The sequence below is a fragment of the Pseudonaja textilis genome, chromosome 6, assembly GCF_049901715.1.
Source record: "Pseudonaja textilis isolate UNSWEBS1 chromosome 6, rPseTex1.2, whole genome shotgun sequence".
NCBI lineage: Eukaryota > Metazoa > Chordata > Lepidosauria > Squamata > Elapidae > Pseudonaja > Pseudonaja textilis.
This window is the reverse complement of record NC_141995.1, coordinates 12,512,089-12,527,243: the sequence shown is the minus strand read 5'-3', so window position 1 is coordinate 12,527,243 and position 15,155 is coordinate 12,512,089.

Below are 15,155 nucleotides of genomic sequence, written 5' to 3'. Positions count from 1 at the left end.
GCCACACTTGTTAAGTAAAATCGGTGCTGTTGTTAAGTTAGTAACACAATTGCTAAGTGAATCTGACTTCTCCACTGATTTTGCTTGTCAGAAGGTTGCAAAAGTTGATCACGTGATCTCGGAACTGGCATAAATATGAGTCAATTGCCAAGCATTGGATGATGTGACCAAGGGGAGGCTGCAATGGTCCTAAGTGTGAAGAATGGTCATAAGTTAGTTTTCTCGGCGTCGTTGTAACTTTGAATGATCAATAAACAAACCATTTTAAGTCCAGGTCTACCTGTATTGATTGAGCTACACATCCAAGGTGACTAACCAAATTAAATTGATTGTGAGTGCACAGTTTCAATGTGGCATAATAACTATAACCATGGATATCTGAAAAAACAGTGTCCATGGGAAAAGGGGGTAAGTAATATTTTACCCATTATCCATTATGACACCATAATGCAAACCCTATGACTTTCATACTCATTGGTAGAACATATTTATATGATTGTAAGCTGCCCAGAGTTACCCTGTGGTAAGATGGGTACCCAATAAATTTTATAAATAAATAAAAGTGCAGAGAAGAGCAACCAGGATGATTACCGGACTGGAGGCTAAAACATATGATGAATGGTTGCAGGAACTGGGCTTGGCTAGTCTAGTGAAGAGAAGGACCAGGGGAGACATGAGAGAAGTCTTCCAATATTTGAGGGGCTGCTACAGAGAGGAAGGGGTCAAGCTATTTTCCAAGGCACTTGAAGGCCAGACAAGGAATAATGGATGAACAAGGAGCAATTCAACCTGGAAATAAGGAGAAATCTTCTGACAGTGACAACAATCAACCATTGGAACAGAAGTTGCCTTTGAAAGTTCTGGAAGCTTCATCACTGGAGGCTTTCAAGAAGAGATTGGACTGCCATTTGTCAGAAATGGTGCAGGGTCTCCTGCTTGGGCAGGGGGTTGGACTAGATGACCTACATGGTCCCTTCCAACTCTGTTAATCTGTTAAAATAAATAATATGCTGTCACATTACCATTACTTTCTGTCATTGTGGCTAGTAGTGGAACCCATTATAGTGTGATTTCAGACACATTATTATGCAACTTACATAATTCACTTAGGCACCACGATACTATGAAATGCTAATATGTCATCATGGTTTTTATTGGGTGACCACGGTTACAATTTTGGAATAGAATCGGAGAGAGAACTGGGTTTAAGTCCACCCGGTAACATAGATCACAATTTCTCAGCCTGACTTTCCTTGAAGGATTCTCAGGAGAATAAAATGAAAGCTAGAAGAATAACATGGAAGGAAAACAGAATATGAACGTAATGAAACAAGCAAGATCTTTTGACCAAAGTGAGCAGCAGTGATCCTGAAGATCAGCTGCAAACTGCGGAGGCCTTAGAAGATGGATTACACAATGACCTATTTTGGAATGTGAGTGTGTTGACCAGGGGTGGGCTTCAAATGTTTTAGCAAAGGGTTCTCTGTTCAGTTGCTGAGTGGGTGTGGCCATGGTGGGCGTGGCCTAGTCTGCCTCCTGCACCATGGTGGGGGCTGTTTTTGTCCTCCCTGGGCTCCGGAGGCTTTCCTCAAGCCCCAGGAAGGTGAAAATGGCCTTCCCGGGCTCCGGAAGCCGGAAACAGGCCCATTTCCAGCCTTCCTAAACTTCTGGGAGGCCCATTTTTCACCCTCCCTGAACCTCTGTGTGCAGCCTGCTCTTACCTGCATCCAAAACAGGCCGCGTGGGGACTCCTGGGAAGGAAGGGGAGGGGAAGGGTGGGCGGGCCCCAGCCAGTAATGGTATTTGGGGGTTCTTGAAATTGCACAGAATCTTAGCTAGGGGCTCTCCCGAACCCCTGCAAACCCCCAGCAGCCCCACCTCTGGTATTCATGACGGCTGCAGTGCCCTGGGACATTGTGATCACCTTTTGTGATTGTAAGTCAAGGACTACTTGGACGTGGTATCATGTGTGCAAAGTCATGGTATCATGTGGGTATCTCTGATTTTTCTACAAGAAAAAAAACTTTATATTTTAAGATCGATGTGAAATTTTCCATGCTGTAGTTCTAATCTATTAGTCTGCCACAGTTCTTCCATCTGCACCTTTCTTATCAGAGCAAGAGGAGGTGAAGGACAATGACAAAGCTCTTTAAGCACTTCCATTCAATTACAAAATGATTTTTTTTTTCCAGGAAGACTTGCCTAGAAACAATGTCACCGTCATTTAGGCTCCAGGAGAAAATCTTTTTGTATGCCCAAGCATTTTAAGGGGCTTTGCTTTTAATCGGCGCCCTTTGCTTGTCATTCCCTCAGTTCTGTTGTATACCCTTACTACGTTTCAGAATTGTCCCTTGTGTAATTGATCTTTCGTTCTCTTTTTAAAACTCTCCCTCAATGAAACGAGCAAAGGCATAGCAAGAATTGCAGACGTTTTCTCTCCCCCTTGACCCAACTAAAACCACTGCCCAGGAGGAAAAACGTCCTGCCCCATTAAGCTGATAGTCAGAGGCACTTTTTGGAAGAGATAGATGAAAGTTTGGATTAACTGCAGGGAAACGAATAACAGAAAGGAAGGTGGAAATTCTTGGCGGGGAAAACCCATTTTGAGGCACGATCGCCTAAAGGCTAATTGCATTCTTCTGGCATGAGAAAATCCTGTAAGAACCTCTCCCCTTGCTTTGTAAGACAAAAATAAATAATAATGAACGAAAGGGCCATTTGTTGGATGTTCTCAGCTGTCTGAGACAGTTGTCTCCTGAAGTCTGATGGAGAGCTTCTCTTTGGAACGCTTGAGGTAGACACCGCCTGAAGATACACCACCTTTCCTTAAGGTTGTGGTTCGCATCCTTTGGCGAATTGAGGCACAGATCTTTTTGTGTGAGTCTGGGAAATTCTGTCATTGGAAAGTTGTCTGCAGGAATGGTATTGCCCCAGAAAGATTTTTTTCATTTTTCAGTAGACCATAAAATACGGTCTGGTTCTATGAGCTTGACAGCTTTACACCTCATTTCTAATAGAACTCTATTGTGGCTGTCCTAAGCTTTAGATTTATTTAATGTATTTTATTCATTCTTTCAGAATAAAAACCTTTCCATAGCTGTGTGCACAACAGAATAATTTTTAAAAATCAATAAAAATGACTTACGTGATACAAAATACTAGGCAATAACACTTAAGGGTGAAACTTAAAAGAGCTAACTTAAAATGAATCAATAAAAATGGTCATGGATGTTGTTGTGAATCAATAAAAAATGGTCATGGATGTTGACAAGCAACTAAGGACCGGTTGAAATTAATTGATGAAACATCCTCCAAGACTAACTTCCAAACTGTAAAGTTTTCAAGACCAATATTTAGCTACTTTGAGAGCCACAGTACTGGGCAAGATATAATGTACACAGGCAAGCACACAAACATTTGACGTCTTTATGGATTCATCTAGTGTAGAGGTGTTGGCAATTTTAAGACTTCTGGACCAACTCCCAGAAATCCCCAGTCAGCCATGGGAGTTGAAGTCCACAAGTCTTGAAGTTGCCAAGGTTGGACACCCCTGATCTAGTGGGATATGGTAGTATTGTAATTGTTCTAAAGAAAGTGAGGTTCAAATCTACGTCAGCTATGGAAACCCACAGGATACTTTAGGCTAGAGACCGTATCTCCCATCTGGATTGTTGTTATGGGAGTAATTGGAGAATGAACAGATATGTATACTGTATGTATATGAGTCATGGTGGACAGTGGTTAGAGTGCAGTACTGCAGGCTACTTCTGCTGCCTGCTGGCTGCCTGCAATTTGGCAATTCAAATCTCACCAGGCTCAAAGTTGACTCAGCCTTCCATCCTTCCAAGGTGGATAAAATCAGGAGCCAAATTGTTGGGGGTAATATGCTGACTCTGTAAACCGCTTAGAGAGGGCTGTAAAGCAGTACATAAGTGTAAGGGCTATTGCTATGCTGCTGACTTATCTTCCTGGATGAAAACCAGACTAGAAATCTAAGTAAACTCAAACGTATGCATTTTTGTGGAACAGGAAGAGACGGAGGGGTAGTAGAATAGTGCTTGACAGTCTAACCTTGATAAACTGCCCTCACCCACCCACCACATGAAATAGTAGGGCTGGCCCAATTTGTATCCATCATGGTAAGATCACATATATCCCTTTCAGTGCCAAAAATCAGGCACCATGAACATATTTTGTAACATTTTTCATATCATCAAATCTCAGAGGGAAAACGGTTGAGCACAGAAGAGTTAAATATGTGGGGCAGCCATTAATCAAGCAATAAGTAATTTCCACTTAAGCTTTGAAAGAGCCTAACATTTCTACATGAGCAGCTTCTTGACTGTAATTATAATTGTACTTTGCAGCTACAGAACAACTCGCGAGCCACCAGGGGGCTCTTTGAGACATCCCTGTGGACCATACCATCTCTTCAAAGATTGAGGATATTTGTGAGCAGAAAAGAAGATGATTGGTGGAGAAAAATCCATTAGAGAGTCTGTGTTTGTAGTCTGGGTTATGAAAACCAATATCTTTTAAACTGGAAAAAATATCCGTACTTTATCACAGAGTTTCTAGGAAAGCAACGAAAACAAAGTCAAACCAAAATTAAAATCTGGGTTGAAAACGTCTGTTGGCTTCCACCGTGTGTATACAGTGCCTGTGGTTACAACTTTCCACAGCAAGACAGACTCAAAAATAAATAGCAGCTTACATTAAAAAAAAAAACAGGAAAATAAAAACCCACTAAGATTATTACTATGAATTAATCTTGATGTCAGGAAAGCAGAATTTAACATAAACGGCTCATTTCATAGACCATCTGATAAAATCCAGAAAGAAGTGCTGATCAATTGAATTACATGTTTTTGTTTCAATCAGGAGGAATAATCTATTATCAACTGAAAGGAGAGAAAGGCAATCAGTTCAGGCTACTAACATTTATTTGCAGATATTATTCTGTATTATAATGGATGAGGTCCTGAGGAAATCAGTACTATTCAAGTGTCGCAGTCAGGCTCCAAAATCAAGAAAGACATTCTTCCAAGCTAAATTCTTCATTGAACTGTACTTGTAGACAGAATCTTGCCAAATGGAAACATTCTATTATCTGCATCCATTGTGTCAGTGGTGGGATTCAAATTTTTTTACTACCGGTTCTGTGGGCATGGCTAGGGAGTGTAGCTAGAGGGCATGGCCATGTAACTAGGTGGATGTGGTTGTGGGGTTTTGGGGTTTTTTTGCTTTTTGCAGCACCCCTCTCCAGTTTTTGGGGCCTTTGGTAAGCCTCCTGGGGGGGGCGGTTTTGCTCCCACAAGGCTTCCCTGGGGTTCAGGAAGGAAAAAATAGAGCATGGGGGGGCACAGCACCCCCCACTTTGTTTTGGGGCCTCCCTGGGGCCCAGGAAGGCGAAAAAATGGAGGGGGGGAATTTTTGCCTTCCTGGGCCTCAGGGAAGCCTCCTGGGTGAAGCAGTAAGTAAGCGAGGGGAATCCTGACACAGCTGATTGTAGGAAGGGGGAGGGAAAAGTTGTTGGGGGGGGGAAGAAATACCTTAAGGAGTGACTGGGTGGGCTAGCATCAGGTGGGTGGAGTAAACGAGCATCGGGTGGGTTGGGCAAGTGTGAGGGCAGTGACCAGGTTGAGGGCATGGCCAGCCAGAAGTTACTACTGCAGAAATTCCACAACACACGCCAAATCCTTGCTACCAGCTCCGACGAACCGGTGTGAATTGGCTGAATACCACCACTGCATTGTGTACTCTGAGAACTATTAGGGAGGGTCTGTCTTCACCCTCTTTCTCTCACACCAAATATCTGGGGTGAACTTCCTCTGATTCCTCTGGAATGTACAACTTCCCGTTTGGGAATCCAGCCTATTGCATCCCATCATAGTAGCCAATCAGATTGCATATGGATTTCTTGGACTACCACCCTCTATCAATCCAACACAGGTCAAATGGAAAGGGCTCGTGGATGTTGGGTTTCAAATAATTTGAGAGAACCTGGGTTTCTTTCGTCTACATTTTCTGTATGGATTTAAAAATAGTAATAGATCATTTATAAATGACTGGACATTTAAGCCTGACATTGTAAGGTCTGTCTTATTCATGAAATTAGATCTATCACATCCGTGTTTTTCCTCAGAACTCTATTTTTCATCCCAACTGATTTCATGATGGATCTTTTGAATCAAAGCTTTTTCCATGTGATGTTGAAAATAATTAGCATCTCTGACATATTATTATATCATCCTGGTAGTGGTTTTAGAGCACAGTTGCTTGCTGGATAACATTCTCCCAAATTCATGTGTGTGCCCTATAACATAATTTTTATGGAAGGTAATTGGACAATCAAATTCATTCTGAAGTCCAGTTGAATGAGCTTACTGAGTGAAAGGTTTCCTGGAATAATCAATGTCACAAATGGATTACTTTCTGGGAAAGGAAAAATTTATAAACTATTCAGATAACGGAACACAGAAAATGGGACAGGTTTCTAAGGAAAACCCATATCTGGGAAAAGACAATGTTAACATCACAAGGCCACATTGTGGATAAATGACAGCTTCTGATCATATATTAATAGAAGAGCATTATTTATCTCTCTCAAGTAATATACTGGAAATATTCCACATAGAGTATCAAGAATGAACTAACACACTTCTCTTTTGTTTTCAGTGTTCCAAATTAAAATAATCTGTTTGTATGGAGTGGCTCAGTGGCTAAGATGCTGAGCTTGTCGATCAGAAAAGTTGGCAGTTCAGCGGTTCAAATCCCTAGCGCCGCGTAACGGAGTGAGCTCCCATTACTTGTCCCAGCTTCTGCCAACCTAGCAATTTGAAAGCATGTAAAAATGCAAGTAGAAAAATAGGGACCACTTTGGTGGGAAGGTAACAGTGTTCCATGCGCCTTTGGTGTTTAGTCATGCCAACCACATGACCATTGAGACATCTTTGGACAGTGCTGGCTCTTCGACTTAGAAACGGAGATGAGCACCGTCCCCCTAGAGCCGGAAACGACTAGCACGTATGTTTGAGGGGAACCTTTACCTTTACTATTTGTGTAGTACAGAGCCTAGGGATTGTAGAAATTTTAGTTTCATATTTTTCCACATTTTTCTTTTTGGGGAAAACAACAAATCATTGAAGGGTGTGTGTAGTTACTGGAATGGGCAGAAAATTGAGGGGGGGTGGGAGAGAAGGATATCCAGTGTCCTGAACAAGAGGTATTACGTGCTGTAAAGTTGTGTCATGGGGTCCACTTGTACCAAAAGCTTAACAGTCTGCTTTGACATATTATGTCTGCGATATTTTTAACATCATCTCCCATGGAGCAGACACGTTATAGCCAGACAAGTTACGAAAACAAATCCTTGGGGCTGCAAGCATAGTTTACAAGTTGTTAGCTGCAAAGATAGTGGTTTCAGTTACCGACAAAACATCCTGGTGTATAATTTGATGTTAGACTTATAGGAAGATTATTGGCTAAGCACATGGATATATGTGTTTGGTAGAAGCAAAGGCAGAAGCAAATTGTGGATGGTTGCTTATGTGGACAAGCAGATTAAGTTGTAGAGTATATATTACAGAGAGGAAGGAAAAGATTTAAATTCTGAACCAGGCCACAAAAAGAGGTCAGAAATGCTACTTAAGGAAAGCAGTAAAAACTTATCTCTGTCCTTTATAACATTTTTTTTTCTTGCAGGACTTATTAACTCAGGCCAATAACGTTCCTTAATCCAATGCTTTTCAGATTCCAGAAATTAAAGTTCCCAATGCATTTGGAAGCTGTCCACTTGAGAAACACTGCTTTAAAGGAATAAACTACATTTGAATTCTTGATGAAAGTGAAGCTAAAATGGTCAGGAACTTCAATATTCAGTTTTATTGGATCAGCTGTATTCTATTTAGGCAACCCTTCCTTGATGCCTTTTATGGATAAAGCATCTTCATGATAGTAGTTACAAAAACAGTATTGCTGCTCTGTAAGCACATGACAAATATTATAATATAATAAGATCTTCTTTTAATGAACTATAATCCTTTGCAGGGTGGAGTCTTGGCAACTGAATGGAGCCGAGTCTTTACTGGCTGGATGCCTTTCTTGTTGCCAATGTGGAGTTTTGTTCAGCAGATATATTCTCATTGTGCCCAGAGAGAGAAATATCTGCCTCTACTTAGGACTGAATTTGTTCTGTATTAACATTCTTGTAGACTCGCATTCTGATTGGTCCACCAGGACCGCAACCCGATTGGTCCACTGAATGACTGTGATTGGAGCGCTAAGAATCTACCGCGATTGGCCCAGCCGATCGCGGGAGATTCAAAGCGCTGCCATTGGCCGCCGAGCCGCCGGCCGGCTGTATAAAGCCAAGCGGCTCGCACACTTTAACTGTCCTTGTTCAGAAGCAACAATAAAGAGCTGATTGCTCACTTTCGTGTCTCGCCTCTTATGTGACCCGATCCACCACCGATCTAACAGAATTCACAACCTCCTGAGGTGAGAGCTTCATCTCTAGGCCACCACACCACACAAATATTGTAATATAATATGAGCTGGCATAATGATTATGCTTATAACAGAAGCATAACAATATCTACAGGTTCCAGAGGAACCCATGTGCTTTTGGCAACCTATAAGCAGGGCTTATAGGGCTTCAAATAATTTAACAACCGGTTCTCTGCCCTCTTGCTGGCTGGGGGTGGCCATGGTGGGTGTGGCCTAGTTGGCCTCCTGCACCACCCTGGGAGCAAAAATTGCCCTTGGGGGGCGTTTTTGCCCTCCTCAGCTCCATAAGCTCTCTGGAGGCCAGAAACAGGCCCATTTCCAGCCTCCCAGAACTTTCGGGAAGCCCATTTTTGCCCTCCCTGGGCTCTGAAGGCTTTCCTCAAGCCTCTGGAAGGTCTGTTTTCATCTTCCCCGGGCTCCAGAGGCTCTCAGAAAGCAGGAAACGGTCTTCGGGAACTTCCGAGAGGCCTGTTTTTTTCCCTCCCCCAAGCCTCCGTGTGAGCCCTGCATTTACCTGGGATCCAAAACGGGCCACGTGGGGACTCCTGAGATGGGTGGGGTGGGTGGGGCCAGCTAGTTGTCGGAACTACCAGTTGGCTGAACCAGATGTAAAATTAACACCCCCGTTCGCCTGAACCAGTGCGAACCAGCTGAAGCCCACCCCTGCCCATATGCTACAATTCCCAGTTCTGTTTGCTGCTATCTGTGTCCAATATTTTTCATTTTAATTTTCTAATGTTAATTTGCTGAGGCTCAAAATGCTATATCTCCCCCCCCCTCCTGTGCATTTGATAGAGGAACTGCCTCTGATCAGTTTCCCAGATGGGTTTAAAACCCTTTTCAATCTGATCAGTAGGGTCACTCCAATACAACTAACAACAGTTTCTTTAGCGACCATCCAAAGATACAACAGCATTGAAAAAAAATTACTTGTGACCGTTTCTCACAACCGTTGCAACATTTCCATGGTCACATGACCGAAATTCGGATGCTTGGCATCTGGTTCATATTTGGGATGGCTGCAGTTTCCCAGGGTCATGTGATCAACGTTTATGACCTTCTGACAAGCAAAGTCAATGAGGAAGCCAGATTCACTTAACAACTGCAGTGATTCACTTAACAAGTATGGCAAGGAACATCGTAAAATGGGGCAAAACTTAACTAATGTCTTAACAAACGTCTCACTTAGTGACATAAATTTTGGGTTGAATTGTGGTTGTAAGTTAAGGACTACCTGCATTGATTCTCTGATTCAATTGACTGCCTTATGGTAAATCTTTTGAGAGCTTTCATCTGATATTTTGCTTAAATAATTAACACACACACCACTTTTCTCGAAGCAGCGGAGAAATTAAGCTGATATGTCTGCTGATTTGAACCACGTCCCTGGTCGTTGCAAAGGTCCCCCCCAAAGCATTCTCAAAGCAGCCAGTGCTGAATTGAGGAAGTAGATCTTACTGTGACCGAATCTCATGTAGCCTACTTTAATCAAGTGACTTTTCATTATTCATGGAAAATCTACACGGCAAGAGTTCTACACAGCAAGAATTCTGTAGCTCTGCAGGGGTGGCATCTGTAATGGAAAAAAAGTTATTGTGGAAAATGATTTCAAGTGATTTTCATTCTGAGGACCGCATATCACAATAGAAGTTAAGTGAAAACTGGAATCTTAAATCAGAAAGACAGAACAACTAGTAGAAAATGTTGGGCTGGAATTCCAAAGAAAGAAAGAAAAAACACAGTGGAAAGCATTTGTTCCTTCCACTACAGAGAGCAGCAGATTGGGTCTTAACATCAGGCTTGGCTAATGATTTTATCATCACATGTAAAACTGCTCCAGGGCTGTTTCACTTTAAACTTCAAGTGGGGAAAATTACATGAATAATGTAAAAGCTAGAAAAATCCCTTTCTGCACATAGAAAATGCATAACTGAGAAAGGGGCTCAAGACCTATTTTCTCCTTGGCATTCTCCTTGGTATTGCCTCAATTTGGCACCTCAAGATGCTTACTTGTAGCTTAAACAGAGTTCTTCCATGGGATTAAGGCCTTCCCCAACCTGTACATTCCCAAATGCATTTGACAATTACTCTCTAAGATCCTATCAATGTCTGCCTGCCTGCTGTCTCTGCCTGCCTGCCTGCCTGTCTATCTAATCATCTGTCAATCATTTATATCTATCTATCTATCTATCTATCTATCTATCTATCTATCTATCTATCTACCTATCTAATCATCTGTCAATCATCTATCTATTATCTATCATCTATCTGTCTTGTCTATCTATTATCTATCATCTATCTGTCTTGTCTATCTATCATTCTATCAATCTATCATCTATATACGTCTGTTTGTTTATCTATCTAATCCTCTGTCAATCATCTCTCTCTCTATTATCTATCATCTATCTGTCTTGTCTATCTATCTATCTATCTATCTATCTATCTATCTATCTCTCATCTATCTATCTCTTATCTATCTATCTATCTATCTATCTATCTATCTATCTATCTCTAATTATCTGTCAATCATCTATCTATCTATTATCTATCTATCATCTATTTGACTTGTCTATTCTATCATTCTATCAATCTATCATCTATATATGTCTGTCTGTCTATCTATCTATTATCTATCTATCATTTATCTATATCTTACTTTATGCCACCACCCAACTCAGGCAATGCTAGTCTAGTTGGCTTGCAAGAAAACAGGTACGAGAAAGAGCCAGTATGGTCTAGTGGTTAAGGTGCCAGATTTTAAAAAGTGGGAGACTGTGAGTTCTAGTCCCACTGGGCCAGTCACTCTCTCGCAGCCCAACTCACCTCACAGGGTGGCTGTTGTGGGGAAAATAGGAAGAAGGAGGAATATTGATTATGTTTGCTGCTTTGAACTATTTGTAAAAAATAATAAAAACTGGAAACAAGCAAACAAACAAATACAGCTGTCAGCAATCAGCAACAATAAAGATAGGCAACCTGACTCACATTCATATTGTCTCCCCTGTCAGCCTTGGAAGCCATATTTAACTTGGAAGCTACAAGGCTGCCACATTCAGTGCCTGGGAATTTTGGAGGGAGGATTTCATAGAGAGGTGGAAGATTAGATTCAACAACATTCTTTCTCTGAGAGTCAAGGACATGGTGCCCTGCACCTGGAGAGGAGTGTCTGGAGGAATGTCTCCACATCCCAATGGGAAAGTGCTCCCAATGCTGAAAAAGGGATAGTTACATCTTGAAGGCATTTCTAAAGGACAGCAGGGCCAGGGCTGAATAAACATTGCACAGATGAGGGTTCAAGATTGGACAAAGCTAGTTGGGAACATCTGAAAATGACCAGTTATGAATCATATTCCATTCTGCCCCAAAATTTGTCTTCTCCTACACCAGAGTTCAAAGGGGTCAGTATTCTTCCTATCCTTTTTAAATCCAATTTTTGCTTCCCTAGAGTGTCACAGCAAATACCAAAGCCTGCATGATTCTGATCTTTGTAGGTATAGACACATCACAGCATTTAAATATCTTTTCCAAAGCCTTTCTAGCAGCTGTACTGATGCGTTAGTCTGAAGTGTATTTTTGGGTTGCTCGTTCACTGAATTTCATTAAATGGGGAGTGAAATTCTCTTTGAGGCCTAGTAATAAATCTAAATCTGAACAGTTTCACTTGAGACTGCAGGATGAACTAATGTAAATAAAGAGCTCTTCAAAGCACACAAGGGGGGAAAAATCCGAAAGATTCAAAACTACTCAGGGAAAAGAAATTTACACTACCTTTATTAACCTACAAGTCCCCCACCCCCACCCCAAGGAAAACATGGATGGAGAGGGATGTAATTTTATGGAGCATTCAGGTATGTAACATGTCATCTGCAGTGATCTGGTCTAGACACATATTTATCATTTCAGAACTAATGAGTCTTCTTCTTCTTCTTGTGCCATATCCATCATCGGACGTTGGCAATCCTATTTTTATCAACAGCCACGTGAAAAATTGCTGCTGAGTTTTGTCCAAACCATTCCTTTAGATTTTGAGAGACTCATTAGCCCTTAGATCAGGGGTCTCCAATCTTGCCAACTTTTAAGACTTGTGGGCTTCAGCTCCCAGAATTCCTCAGCCAGTAAGCTCTTAATCCACAAGTCTTAAAGTTGCTAAGGTTGGCCACCCCTGCCTTAGAAAATGAGTCTTGAAGGTTCAAAATATATAGAATAGAATAGAATAGAATAGAATAGAATAGAATAGAATAGAATAGAATAGAATAGAACAGAATAGAATACTTTATTGGCCAAGTGTGACTGAACACACAAGGAATTTGTCTTGGTGTAAATACTCTCGGTATGCATAAATTAAGAATCAAGAATCATAACACACAACACTCAATGACAATCATAGGGTACAAACAGCAATCAAATCATACTAGGAAACAGTCAATATAAATCATAAGGATACAACCAACGAAGTCAACGAAGTGGGAGGGGATGGGTGATAAGGAGTGATGAGAAGATTAACAGTAATAGTAGTGCAGACTTTGTAAATAGTTGAACAGTGTTGAGGGAATTATTTGTTTAGCAGAGTGATGGCTTTTGGGAAAAAACTGTCCTTGTGTCTATTCAATTGATTTGAAGCTCATCCAAAATCTACGGGGTGTGTGTGTGTGTGTGTGTGTGTGTGTGTGTGTGTGTGTGTGTGAAATCTGGATACTAAACCAACATACAAAAACAAAAACTAATGATATTATGGCTGAGAATTAGCTTCCATGTTTATGTATTTAATTTATACTACAACTTTTTATGCAAGCAAACACTCTAAACAGTTAATCCAAATTGGGTTCACTTGAGCTACAATTGGTTGTCTATCATGTGAACAGATATATCAGGTTTTATCTTTTCAGAGTTAGAACAGGTAGTCCTCAATTTACGACCACAATTGTGCCCAAAATTTATGTTGTTAAGTGAGACTTTGTTCAGTGAGTTTTGCCTCCATTTTGACAACATTTCTTGCCTCAGTGGTTGAGTGAATTTAGTAACTCAGTGGTTGTTAATTTAGTAACCCGGTTGTTAAGTGAATGTCATCTGGTTTTCCCATTGATTTTGCTTGTCAGAAGATCGCAAAAGTTGATCATGGGATCCTGTGACATAGCAACTGTCACAAATATGAACTAGTCATCAAATATCTGAATTTTGATCATGTGACCATGGGGATGCTACAACAGTTGTAACTGTGAAAAACAATCATCACTTTTTTCAGTGCCGTCGTAACTTTGAAAGAACTGTTGCAAGTTGAGGACTACCTATATGTATTTTGCATTCATAAATACAACTGTCAGCAATCAACAACGATATGACTAGTTTTCCAGCAATTGTGGAACAGGAGATACACATCATATTCTAATGTGTTTTTTTCTCAGCAATTTAACGGAAATGCATACCGAGGGTCTTTTTGGAATTTATGTGTGAATGGAAACATATTACCCACAGAGAAGTCTGAATAGCTACCATAAAAATAAACCTGTGATTTCACTGGAACATCCTAGCTGCCACTTGGCCACAAGATAAACATTGCATCTAAAACTTTCAGCGGAAGTTATGGCTGCAAAGCATTTCAGAAACATTTTTTTTAATAAACTTTGCAAGAATCACAAGAATCAATAAAAAGAACATCCCACTGAATTACATGAGCAACCATTTCCTTAATGAATTTGAAACTAGGATCCAACAAAAAGTCTTTTATATATACTTTTCAAAAATATACATTTATTACATTTTGATTGATAGAAATGAGAATAAAATACAAAATACAATAAATAAAAGAAAATACAAAACAGAGAAGACTGGGGAAAAAAAAACATATATCCAACAGTAACAAAAGAAAAAAATGTACAAAAAAGGAAAAACACTGACCCAAACATCAAATAAGTCCAACATTAAACATTTTTTAAAAATCCATCTTGGCTGGATGCTGAAAAGAAAAGAAAGAAAGAAAAACTTGTAAGGAGAGGAGAATTGTTAAGTTTTTAATTATATATTATATTACAAAGTTTTAGATTTTATTATATTGCACACATTCAGAAGGAAGTCTAACAGAAATCCATGGGTTCGTATTTGAATAGGATTGCTTCAGCTATGATATGCTTAAATTACCAATTATAAAACAAATATACTTATCGGACACAAATATTTAATTTTAGCTAGATCATTTCAATTCAGTTCCACAAAAAGAAAATGTTAAAAAGTCCACGGGGTAACCTTGATCATCTGCTGCAAATCCAAACAAGGAAGACTCCTGTATCACTTTAAAACGTTGCAGTAAATGTTTTTGTGGATAAATATTATAAAGCATAATTAAAGAGGAGAAATAGCAGAGTTTAATCTTACCTTATACTTCAGCTTTATGTAGAATAGATCATAGACAGAGGAACTATAATCTAGATGCCAATCTGGCATACAGGCCTAAAAAATTCTGTCCATCTCTTAATTATCACTCAGTTCTTTTTTTATACATTCAAGAAGTATTTTTTATTATGGTTTTTTTTGGAACACTTAGATGAGCAATCCTTGTTTTTCCATTTACTATGATTAGGTTATGTTGGTTGGGTTATATATGGGTTGGGTTATATATGGATTATATATTGGGTTATAAGGGGTGCAGTGGC